Below are 11723 nucleotides of genomic sequence, written 5' to 3'. Positions count from 1 at the left end.
CCATATAAAGTTTATGTATCTCTATCTTCTAAATATTAAAGCTGGGGTATTGAATGCTTTCAATATCTATAAGGAAGAAGAAGAGAAACAATGTGAAGATCATTAGATCTAATATAGGCATAGAGTATTAAGGTAGGTACACACCAAGGGGAAATGATTAGTAATACTAATCTGCTATTACCCTTATAGAGTAAAGCTTTGAAGACCGTTGTGTATATGTTAAACAGGATTTCATCTAAGGTTGTCTTTATGACACCTTTTAAAATATGAAATAGATGGAAGCTTGTTTACATTATTTACACATATGGGGTTGCCTTGCTAAAGAGAGGATTTATAATCCTCACCTTAGAAAATTAGATTCAAGGACAACCAGCGGATCTTTATAAGCTATCTAGTAAACTTTAAGGGGTTATAATGTTTAATTATCCTTCATATGATCATAGAGTTGTTGATTGTAAAATTTCTAGAGGATGCAGAACCTAGTGGGAGTGCTCATTCACACAAATTGGAATTTGAGGAAGCACTAGAGTTGGCCAAATCTCCTTCTCATAGAGGATGATTGATTGTATTCAGGGAAAATCAGATTGATTATCCTGAGCCACAATCATTTCTAGAACAACCAACTCATACAGAACAGGTTCAAAAGTCTATTCTCCCATTGCAAAAATGCAGAGGAAGTAGAATTAAGAAAATCCTATAGAATAAGGAGATCAACAATTCTTAGTGATCATGTTGTATATCTCCCAGAGTCTGATATTAACATTGGACATAAAGATGATCCAAATTTGTTTTCACATGCTATGAGTGGAGAAAACTCCACATTGAGATTCAGTGCCATGAAGTGAGAGTTAAGTCCATGGCTGAAGGGTCGAGCTAGACTCGTAGCCAATGGTTTTACTCATAAGGAAGGCATTGATTATCGTGAAACATTCTCTCCAGTGTCTAAGAATGGTTCATCAAGATAATCATAGCATTAGTAGCTCATTTTGATCTAGAGCTGCATCAAATTGATGCGAAAACAACATTTATGAATGAGGATCTTAAAGATGAGGTTTACATGACACAACCTAAACGTTTTATAAAATAACAGTCAGAATACTTGCAAATTAAAGAATTCTATTTATGGGCTGTGATAGATCTCTCACCGGTGATATACTTTTTACAAGGTATTTGTTTTATTGTTTACTGAAAACCTTGTTAATTAGTATGTATACCTTAAGGTCAGTGGGAGTACAGTAATCTTTCTAATCCTATATGTAGATATTGTTTTTGCAAGTGGTGATTTAGGTTTGCTACATAAGGTTCATTTCACAAAACTTTGAAATGAAGGATTTGGGTGAAACCTCTTATGTCTTTTGGCATAGAGATTCACAGAGACATAAAGAATATTAACATTGTCTCGGAAGGCCTACATTGAAAAAGTTTTGGGAAGATTTAGAATGAAGGATTATGTACCTTCAGTAGCAATTAAGAGGGACTAATTAAATACAGATTAATGTCCCAAAAGGTATTGGAATAAGGGCAGATGAAAAGTTTTAAGCGTCTGCATTATACATAACCATATGACTGACAATAAGTATATTGAGTCAATAAAGTGCTGCAAATAAAGCCTTGCAGTATATGCAAGGAATCAAGAAGAACAACTTAACCTAAGGATACACTTTCCATTTGAAGGTGGTTAGTTGTTCAGATTTGAGTTTGCTGATTGTGTAGATAGTAGAAAGTCTACTCTAAGGTATATATCTTTTTATTGAAGGATATATCCTAGAGATGCAGTTTGCAGACTATAGTTGCTACGTCTACCAAGAAAGCTAAAAGTCTAGCGTGCTATGAATTTGGTACACAGGCATGATGGTTGAGACATTTGTTGAAAGTCTCAATCTTGTCGATTTTACAGTTAGACCATAAAGATACTCTGCGATAATTCTACTATAATATTCTTTTATAAGAATAAAGAGTAGAAGCATAAATAAATCGACATTAAGTATCTCAGTACGAGAGATAACATTAAGAGACATAAAGGTTCTATTGAGCATATAAGTACTGGATTAATGATTGCGGATCCCATGACTTAAAGTTTACCGGTAAAGAAAGAATAAAGTCATGCGGAATATATGAGACTCATTAATTCATTTTCACTTGGTTTGTCTCTTTTTGGTCTATAGACATAAAGTTATTGTAATAAAGATTTTTTGTGCACATTTGTTATTTTATCCATGAGGATAAATAAAGTTGGACCCGAATGACTTATAGGAAGTTCATTCATAAAGCTTGATTATCCATAAGGTACTCATGTAAGGAGTGTTTTACATCGTGATACATGGAAGGGACGACCTCATTTTATAATGGTTTTACCGCCATGATTCGTGTGAAACATTTCTTAACTGAGTTGGAGGATTCCATAAAAGATTGGCCAAAACTAAAGAACCTAATACCATATGGTCATGTGTTATAAAGTCCAAGTGGGAGAATGTAATATATTATTCCTTTTTGGTTGTGGCCTTTATATCACATTTACGGTATTTACTATGTTTATTATTTTTTCAATAAACATATACGGCATTATGGATATTTCCATTAATTTAGATTACCGTAAATATGGAATCGGTATTATGGTTATTTCTATTAATTTAGATTACCGTAAATATGGAATCGGTTAATTGATTTTAAAATCAATTAACGATATTGTTTCCTTGATGGAAGGAAACAAATACGGTGTTTACCATTTTGAGGGTCCCTAACCTAGCCTATAAATAGAGTGCCTGTGTACATCATCAGTACAGCCATCAAGCAATAGGCATAGGTTAGAAGATCCCTCAAATAATCTTTCTTGTTCTTCAGATGGATCGTGGAGACGCTTGAGCAAACATGGCTAGAGGTAAGCCTGAATCCTGTTTATTCGTTTTCCGCTGCGCATGTTAGATTAAATAATATGTTGATTATTTCTAACAACATTCTCAAGTAATTTTATACGTCAAACTCATGTTTTTCTTGAGTCTTTTTAAAAATAATGTGGCTTTTACAATCATCATTTGATTTATAATAGATTACTATTAGATTTTGATCAAATAATAATTTTAAAAGCAACATTAGTTTTGGAGAGACTCAAGAAAGACATGGGTATATAACGTCTACAATTACTCCACATTACATTCTCTGTTGTTTGATTCTCTCCGGTTGATGCCCTAAAGGTCAATGGAACATACTAGTATCCTTTACCATAAAATTTAGTGAGTGTTATTATGAAGAATTATGGGCCAATTCCATTCATCACTAGAGTGAGAGTACGGTTTTTTTCAAAATGATCTAGCCCATCATCGATCCAAAAACAAAATGACTATGATTACTACTCCACCCAAAAAAAAAAAAATTTTAATTCATAATCCCCGGAGAATATACAGTCCTTCCAAAGAAAAGTTATATTTTGGAAAAAATACATTTTAATCTCCAAACTACCACCCTTTCTCTGGATGGCCCTTCAAACTATCAAGGCTTGCACTTTGACCTCCCAAACTACCAAAACCTTTGAAAAATGTCAATTTTGACAAAATATCCACATAATACTCCTGCCATGTGTCATTTTTCAATTAAAAATAAAAAAAATAAATGAACTAAAATTTTATTTCTTATTTTTTTTAAAAAAAAAATATGAGTGTTTGAGGTGGTGTTATTTCCCAACTGCGACCCGATCTTCTTGACAGTCCTCCAGTCACCGTCCGTTTGCAACACTGTGGTGACTGATTTTATAAGCCCGGTTCGACGAGTTCTGATTCGCAATCATCAGCTCGCTGATCTCAACCGAAATCAAGCTCGCCCTGCTTTGGAAAATATTCTCAACCTGAGAGAAAAACTAGTGATCCTTGACCCCCAGGTAGCTATTGGCCAACGTTTTGAATGCCAAAAAATCACAGGGAGGAAAATGGATATGAACATCAACGAACAAGCTCACGGCCGTTGATTTCTCCATCAGAAACCGATCGAGGTCTTTCACAACGATGACAGACTTGTTCGTCGTTTCTAATAAACAAAATTCATATTAGAATCATTCATAACCTTTGAAAGATCAATATCATAAACATCGAAGAATATGAAATTAGCCATGTCCGCGTTCGGAGAGATGGGGACGAGTTCGGCTAGCTGCAAGCGTACATCGTGCCCAACGACGATGCTGAAAATAAGCAATATGTCCTTCCGTCGATCGCAATATTTTTTAAAAATAAATAAAATAAAATTTTAGTATTTTTTTAGTTTTAAATTTTTTTTAAAAAAAATTAATTAATTTTTTAGTATTTTTTTTTTTTAATTGAAAAATGACATGTGACAGAGGTATTATGGGGATATTTCGTGAAAATTGATATTTTTCGAAGGTTTTGGTAGTTTGTGAGGCCATCCGAAGAAAGGGTAATAGTTTGATGGGTTAAATTGTATTTTTCTCTTATATTTTTTTTATCCTACTAGAATTCTAACAATCTCTGAGTTTTTTTTTTTTTTTCCTTTTTCTTTTTCTTTTGCCAATTATCAATTCAATAATACCAAGAAAATAGATTTTTCCTAGTCCTCGATATTAGAAGATTAAAGAGAAGGCAAAACACAAAGAAGGGAAGAACACAGGTAAGCCAAAGGACTACATCTTTACTGATTTCATTACATAATTTTGGTTACAAAATACATCAATATATAGGCTAATTAAGGAGAGCACATCCCACATAACATGACATAAAATCTGGAGAAAATCAAGGAACATTGATGAAGAAAACATGGAGGAAATCATGGAAAATATTGGAGAGGAAAACAATGAGGATTTTCTACATGATTTGAGGATTCTTTACCTGAATATATTTTATCCTCTAACACTCCCCCGCAAACTGAAGGGAGGAACTTCCATCAGTTTGACTTCTTCTTCTCATCATTTTTTTTTTTTTTTTTTTGGGTGAAATGGCCCGAGTCTTCAAACTGTACCTCAAAAGCCAAAATTAAGGCCAACTAGGGGCCAATAAAAGAGCCTACAAAGGGCTTTAGTGAGCTTGAGTCTTAAACATTGCCTCAAGCAAGAAATTGAGCCAACAATGGGCCAAAAGAGCCAACAAATAGCGTAAATGGGCTTGGGTTTTTAAACTGTACCTCAAAGCCAGAATTAGGGTCATCAATGGGCCAAGAAAAGAGCCTCCAAAGGGGCTTAAATGGGCTTGGGCCTTTGAACATTTGCCTCAAGCTAGAAATTGGGCCAACAGTAGGCTAAAGAGAAGAGAGCCAACAAAGGACTTAAATGAGCTTGGGCCTTTGAACATTTGTCTCAAGTTTGAAATTGGGCCAACTATGAGCCAAAGAGAGATTTTCCCTTCTTTTTTTTTCTTTTTTCTTTTTTTAAATAGCAACTAAACATAGAAATTACAACAAAAAAGGTCTAAAAACAGCAAGCTTACAAAAAAAGAAGGGAAATACATTTAAAAAAACAAAGATACAAAAGAGAAATGAAATACATAAAAGAAACAAAAGACAGGAGAAAAGGTGCAAACCAGAAATAAGGCCAACTATGAGCCAAGATAAGAAATGAGCCAAATGGCTTTTAAAATAAGCTTGGAACTTTGACATTTTCCACAAGCAATTGGATCATCAACGGGTCAAGGAAAGAGCCAACAACGAGCTGACATGGGCTTGGGCCTTTAGACATTTCTCACAAGCAAGACATTAGGCCAACAATGGCCAAAGAAAGAGGGCCAACTATAAGGGAAATCTCATTTTTTGTTGATTTCATGAACTGCTAGCATCGTTTGATGCTTTGATGATACACACTGAAGGAAATGAGAAGAAATAAGAGAGAGTGAGAAAGAAAGGAAGACTTCTAGCATTTTGATGCTTTTGTCTTTGAGTAGATACCGACCAAAATAAAACAAAGAGAAGAAAAAAAAAAGAGAGCAAGGAAATAAAAAGAGAGAGGGATACTGGGAATAAGGATATTAACGAAAAGGAGAAGAAAAGATAGAAAAGAAGAGGGGCATTAAGCTGTTGACAGGAAAAGAAAGGAGAGGAAGACGTGTTAGGCGCAGGAGGGAGGGAGAACTGAATTTTTTTGGAGAGGGAGACTTTTCTTTAGCTGCTAGTACAGAAAGTTGAGAAGAAAGGCAGTGACGTGATTGAGAAAGAGGGAGACTGACATTGTGGGCTAGAAGGCATGGAAACGTGGTAGAAATGAGACCAAGAGAAAAAAGGAGGACAAGATAATGAATGAAGAAGAGAACACGAGCTTGCTGAGACGGACAGCGACCAAACTGGGGCAAAAAGAAGATGTGATGAGAGTGGCTTAAGACCAGATTGTCACATGGTGCAATCTTCTGCAACAGCTGGTGACTTTTGAAGTGTGTAAGTATACTGTTGAAGAAGGCTTTTGAAGTCTTCCACTTGCAACAGAGAGGAAGAGGGTGACTTGGCTGCGGGATATGTTGGGCTGCTGGGCGTGGCTTCTTCTCTACAAAGAGAAAGAGAGTAGTTTGGCTGCTGGACGTGCAGGGTCTTAGGGGCTGTGGCTAAGGTGTTTGACAGAAAGACACAGAGAAGCTACAGGAAGAAAAAGAAGACGACGTTGGTCGATTTTGAAGGCTCTGATACCATATTAGAAGATTAAAGAGAAGGCAAAACACAAAGAAGGAAATGAGAAGAAGGGAAGAACACAGGTAAGCCAAAGGACTACATCTTTACTGATTTCATTACATAATTTTGGTTACAAAATACATCAATATATAGGCTAATTAAGGAGAGCACATCCCACATAACATGACATAAAATTTGGAGAGAATCAAGGAACATTGATGAGGAAAACATGGAGGAAATCATGAAAAATATTGGAGAGGAAAACAAGGATGATTTTCTGCATGATTTGATGATTCTTTACCTGAATATATTTTATCCTCTAACACTCGATCGGTACTTGCTAAAAGAAGTTTATCATCAATTATCTTTTAAGAATACAATTACGCCAGGATATCCTGTACCATATTTACAATTGCACCATCAATTATCTTCAAATAACTTCACTTGGGGAATGGGATTTAGGATAACTACTGCCTAATCCGTTGAAATCCTTAGACTATACAATTCACCAACAAATTCCAAACATTTTAAACCTCAATGATCAATATTTAATCCTACGGCTGGAATTTTTTTTTGTTTTTACAAAAAAAAACCCTTAACAAATATTTAAATTATAAGCTTAAACTAAATGGTAATTTAAGATAGTTTCAGAGTCAAACGTCTTAAATTTGTGCCTTAACTCTGTTATAAACCTAATATTTTAATTAAACATCTCACGTGTTGGGCCTCCCTAATTAAGAGGGAGTTTGAGTCCACATGTGAGATGACGTATTAGAATATAAGCTAAATGATTAAATTCATTCATTCCTCCTATAGGCTTAAACTTTTGGAATAAGTGGTGAAAAAAAAATGTTTGAAGACAGTTTGATAGGAGTTGGAGAAATAGCAGGTCTCTTTAACAAAGAAAAATGTTATTTTTCCAACTCCAACAATTTTTTTTTTAATAAAAAAAATCAATCATTAGATATGTAAGATCGACTCATATATAGAAAAACAAATCTAATAGTTAATTTGAAAAAAGGTTGGATGAGAGTTGAATAGGAATTGGGGAAGTAGCAGGTCTCTTTAATAAAGAGAAATGCTATTTTTTCAACATCTACAATCATTGAATATGTAGGACCCATATGTAGAAAAACAGATTCAATGATTAATTTGAAAAAAAAAAAAAGTTGAATAAGAGTCGGAGAAGTAGCAAGGTCTCTTTAACAAAATTAAACTCTTTTTTTTTTTTTTTGGGTAAATCAAAAGCTTAAATATGGAACATGTAAATTACCAAAATAGGGGCCACCAAGCCTTGAACCAATTACGTTGTTGATAACTAGATTCTGATACCATACCATATTGGAATTGGATTACATTTGCTCTTCTTTTTTTTTTTTAAAAAAAAAAAACCAAATAAACAAACAAAGATAGAGATTAAAGAAATGCTACGTTTAATAGCTATTAAAACTTCTGTAATTAAGTACGAAGAATGGAATATTCAAATTATTAATAAGGTTAGATCATTTCCACATACATGGTGGACCCATCCTTCGGAAGATATTTTTAAATACAATTGGAATGCGTCTGTTAATGTCACAAAAGGATGGGTTGGTTTGGGCATAGTGGTCAGAGACTGCTATGGTTTGATTTTGGGAGCAAAATGTATTACGATGGAGATGGTGGCAGATTCCAGTTTGGCGGAGGTAGTGGGTGCGTTATATGCGGTGCAATCTTGCAAAGAGGTTAGTTTTTTTGATGTTTTGTTTGAAGGGAATGCCAATACAATAGTAAAATAAATTAATTCGGCTCCCCCTTTTCTTTCTTTTTTTTTTTCTTTTTTTTTTTTTTATCTAAAATCGGCCAATTCATTGAAAATATCCATGATGAGTTGCAAAGCATTAGATTGGCAAAATTCTCTTTTACACCTAAAGAATGTAATATGGTGGCGCACACTTTAGAAAAGGAGGCAACCCGTAATAAGGTCGAGCAAATTTGGTTAGAAGACTTTCCTTTGAGTATTTTATCTATTGTAACTAGGGAACAACACTGTCCCTAGATCCTCTTTGTGGGTTCAATTGTTTTTTCTGAGTATTGATTTATGTGATATTGAAATTTTCGTTCAAAAAAAAAAAGAAATAAAATGGACTCTTCTTTTTCAAAAAGTATGGTAGATGATACCTATAGGTATATGATAAATGCAATTAGTACTTTCGTTCATTTTTTGCCCAATATTTTAATGGTGTGCCACATCAAATTAATTAGCAATTGCCACGTGTCTCATTAATATTTTCTAAAAATTAAATGAAAGATAAAAAAAAAAAAAAAACAAAACAAAAAAAAAAAACAAAAAGACTTCTTGGGGGTAGTCGAGCCACCCCAAGATTTTTTTATAATTTTTTTAAAAAATAATATGATGTGGCATACATGTGTCACATTGTGAGAGCAATTGACATGTCTCTTCGTTGAAATATTGGACAGAATATAGACAGAAGTACCATCTGAATCTTTTGGGTCAATACAAGTATTGTCTATACTTTTTAGTTTTTAAACCCTGGAGAGAAGGGCGAGAGGTCGAGAGGGAACAAACGCCCCCCTTAGCCCCCCAACTTTTTTAAAACCCAGAAGAAGTCCCCCGGATAACCTTGTTGTCCCCCCCCCCCCCCCTTCACCAACCCATCATGGAGCATCGACATTACGAGCAAAAATTTCTAAGAGGACCTCGATTACATCTTTGTATTTTCTTTTTCGTTTCCCATTTTTACCGTTCTTGTGTTTCATAGATTCAGAGATCTGGGATAAAGAAGAAGGAAGACGGGGACGACGACGACATTGACTTAAGTCTTTTACCAAAACATTGCGTTTAAATAGACCTAACTTAAATACAAACGGTGTGTTTATTTGACCAAAAGTTTGATGTTGCTTGTGAGTTTCATACTTTGCGTGTGGATTGGCGGTTGGACAATTTAGTCTATTTAGAATTAGGGTCCATTTGGATTTGCAATTCAAAAAGTGTGATGTGAAAACTTGATTTTTAAAAACACAGTTAAGTGTTTAGCAAAAATCGCAGTTTATCCTTCAAAATTGTGTGTTTTCGAAAGAGCATTCCCTTTCTTGCGATTTGAGAACACATATATTTTATGTTTTCAAGTCGTAATTTTTTTAAAATGCAATCCCAAATGATCCATTTTATGCAATTTTGTTTAAAATCGCATTTTTTTTGTCTACAATTTTTCAATGCCAAACACACCCTTACAAACTTACAAACGCTGTGTTTCATTTAGGATTTTAAACTTTATTGTGCTAACTGTTGCGTGAGAGTTGAGTTGTGTTATGCGTGTAAGTGTGTAATGTGTTGATTTCTAGGGGCCTAGAGGTGGGATCTGAAGGTGCCCCCTTAAGTCCGATTGAATTATAGTCTGACTGAGCCCTATCAAAACATCAGTTAGGATCCATGGTGGTGCGATTTCTATTTAACAAAGTTTGAAACAACTCAAGAAGCTCAAGAATATACAAAGCACGACTATTTTAAAGTTGTGATTTCTGAATTTCAAGCAGCTAAATTTCTCTTCTTAAAGTGGTTCAACAATTCAAATCAAGTGCTTAATTATTATTATTATTTTTTTTTTTAGAGATGTACAATGAAAATGTTGCTTAGAATAGAGTAAAATGTTAGTCTTTTTTTTTTTTTAACAATTTATCTTTCTTGAAAGGTTTCAAGTATGGAATCAAATTTTTACATTGATTCATTTGTAAATTTATTATCGAATAACAAAAAATGTCTATGTAACCTGTTATATTTTGATTGCTCGATCAAATTAATTGTTTATTAATATATACAATTTTTGTTTAGGGTTAAACACATTTTTGCCCCTGTGCTTCAATTAATATCACAGATGGTACCTAGGCTTTGGTTAAAGACGAAGATGGTACCTTCGTCCAAATTTTCGTTCAAAAACAAACTGTTGTCCACGTCAGCACTACTAAACACCCTTTAAAAACGTGACACCTGTCCCAGATGCCACGTAATAAGGTACATCAGTGCCACAACAGCCAATTGACTACCACATCACCCAAATCAATTTAAGAGAGAAATTAAATTTTGCAAATTTTTTAAATTATTAAGACTGGTTTTTTTTTTTTTTTTTCTTCGTCCGATTTACCCCTATTTTCTCACAACTTGTCAGAACTCTAATTTTTCACAACTTGTTGATCTCCCCGAAACTCTCTGATCCCACCCAAAGCTCGTTCATTCGATCTCCCCCATAGTTAAGTTTCAACATTTCGGCTGAATCTGCACATGTCGGACGCCGGTTAAAAGCAGATTTGCCGGTTAGAAGCTAATTTCCCGGAACCCATTCTCTCAAGCTCGCAACAGACTATCGAACCTAAATTAGAGGTATTTCTAGCGCCCAAACCCACTTTTCATGATGCACTATTTTTAGAACAAAATACTTGGGGTGAAGTTTGTTTGTGCTATACGAAACAAACTTCACCCAAGAAGTTTTATATACAGCTTTTGTCTGATGTTTGATTTTGGGCAAAGTATTGGGTTTAGAAAATAAACAATGTTTGGTTTTGCTGGCAAAGTATAAAGTCCCGAACTTTATGTAGGACCTCCAATGCACGTGTTTTTGTCTGTTGTTGGGCAAAGTATAAAGTCCCCGACTTTGTTTATTTCTATTATGTTTTGTTCTGTTCTTGTCGGTTGGTTGTTGGAAATGATGTATTTGGCTTATACTTGGTGTTAGTTGCTAAGGGTGTCTCATTTGGTCATGGGTATCAAGGTGTGTTTCTTTCTTTTTTGTTTTTTAGTTGGACCAACCGAAGGGAAGTGCAAGATAATTTAGAAGTACCTTTCTGGAATTAATTGACTAAATTATCTTAGACTACCCATATAGGGTTTTTGTGGTAGACATATATATGTATATCAGTATATGTATATGTATGAATAAAGAAGGGATGGAGGTGGTGAAGGCAATGGGTTTGTTGCTTCTATCTCAGTTTTCCTTTCAAGTTTTGCTTTATCAATTTCAATTTCATACTTTAGTGTTCTACCATAATGAATACCTAAAAACCTAGGTTTGTAAAAACATGGCTCCCAATATTCAAGAATAATCTCAAAGTTGAAAAATTATGAAACAAACTTAGGGAGC

Source organism: Alnus glutinosa, chromosome 3 (assembly GCF_958979055.1).
Source record: "Alnus glutinosa chromosome 3, dhAlnGlut1.1, whole genome shotgun sequence".
In the NCBI taxonomy this organism is placed as follows: domain Eukaryota; kingdom Viridiplantae; phylum Streptophyta; class Magnoliopsida; order Fagales; family Betulaceae; genus Alnus; species Alnus glutinosa.
The sequence above is the reverse complement of the archived record's forward strand: the minus strand, read 5'-3'. Positions refer to the sequence as shown.